The 1,663-nt window shown below is 46.2% G+C and overlaps 1 non-coding gene across 1 annotated transcript; it reads left to right on the forward strand.

The window, feature by feature from the left end:
- The first annotated feature begins 745 nt into the window (after positions 1-745).
- Positions 746-883, forward strand: LOC119944890. Its single transcript, XR_005456032.1, has one exon. It is a non-coding gene; the product is annotated as a small nucleolar RNA SNORA7 (small nucleolar RNA).
- Positions 884-1,663: the final 780 nt, after the last annotated feature.

Genomic DNA, 1,663 nt, shown 5'->3' on the forward strand with positions numbered 1-1,663 from the left:
CTCTTCATCTCTCTGCTTGCCATCTCTCATCTTTCACCTCTCTCTCACCTCTTCATCTCTTCCCCCTCCATCTTTCCTCTCTCTGTCTCTCTTCTCTCTTCTGTTTCATCTCTCTCTTCCCTCTTTGTCTCTCTCCATCTCTCTGCTCTGTATCTCTCATCTCTCTTCTCTCATCTTTCACCTCTCTCACCTCTTTATCCCAGACTGAGCCCCCTCCTTCCTCTCTCCCTCCTCCCCCTCCCCATCCCCCCCACCTTACCTCCTTCCCCTCCCCACCGCACCTGTATATATGTATATATGTTTGTACATATTTATTACTCTATTTATTTTACTTGTACATATTTATTCTATTTATTTTATTTTGATAATATGTTTTGTTTTGTTGTCTGTCTCCCCCTTCTAGCTGTGAGCCCGCTGTTGGGTAGGGACTGTCTCTATATGTTGCCAACTTGTACTCCCCAAGTGCTTAGTACAGTGCTCTGCACACAGTAAGCGCTCAATAAATACAATTGAATGAATGAATGAATGCTGCTTCTCATATATACCCCACTTAATCAAGTGTACTTATTGCGTGTTTACCATGGCAGAGTACAACATAACATAGTTGACAGACATGTCCCCTGCTTACAACGAGTTTACAGCCTAGAGGGAACTTATAGTCTAGAGCTATTATCTCAGGGCTTGCACATAGAAAGCACTTCACAAACACCATTATTATTAGTAGTATTAGTAGTAGTAGTAATATCTCCTCTCAGGGTTGCACCTGTAAAGTTGCCAGTCCTCTACCACTCTCGGCTACGGGAGGGAGAGTCAAGCAGAGGCCTACCCATTCCATTCCTAGCTTGGCCAGTGGCTAGCGAGTGGAAGACAATCTGCTACAAGTCAAAACTCATCCGCTCTGGCGGCGGCGGCAGGGGAGAGAGTCAAGGGCAGAGACTCAAGTTTGCTTGGTGCAAGGAGGTAGTTTTACCAAGAGAACCCTATGGATGCATTACCAGAACGATTGCAGATGGAGAACGGGGCATTCTGGGAGAGATGTGTCCGTGGTGTGCTATGTTTTGGAAACGACTCGACGGCATAAGACAAGTGGTAGTATCTCGCTGCAACAACTCACTGGAGGTTTGTGTTTGACCCACTGCCCCCAGGTGACCCCGGAGCAGATCAGGGAAACATCATGGACATTGAAAAGGGCCCAGGGCCAGGCTCTGTCAGTGGTCTGCTTCAGCAGGTCCCTCAACCTCTCTGGGTCTCAATTTCCTCACCCCCGTCAAATCAATCAATCAATCAATCAATCGTATTTATTGAGCGCTTACTGTGTGCAGAGCACTGTACTAAGCGCTTGGGAAGTACAAGTTGGCAACATATAGAGACAGTCCCTACCCAACAGTGGGCTCACAGTCTAGAAGGGGGAGACAGAGAACAAAGCCAAACACATTAACAAAATAAAATAAATATAATAGATATGTACAAGTAAAATAAATAAATAAATAAATAGAGTAATAAATATGTACAAACATAGATACATATATACAGATGCTGTGGGGAAAGGAAGGAGGTAAGACGGGGGGATGGAGAGGGGGACAAGGGGGAGAGGAAGGAGGGGGCTCAGTCTGGGAAGGCCTCCTGGAGGAGGTGAGCTCTCAGTAGGGCCTTGAAGGGAGGA

Source organism: Tachyglossus aculeatus, chromosome 23, assembly GCF_015852505.1.
Source record: "Tachyglossus aculeatus isolate mTacAcu1 chromosome 23, mTacAcu1.pri, whole genome shotgun sequence".
Classification (NCBI taxonomy): domain Eukaryota; kingdom Metazoa; phylum Chordata; class Mammalia; order Monotremata; family Tachyglossidae; genus Tachyglossus; species Tachyglossus aculeatus.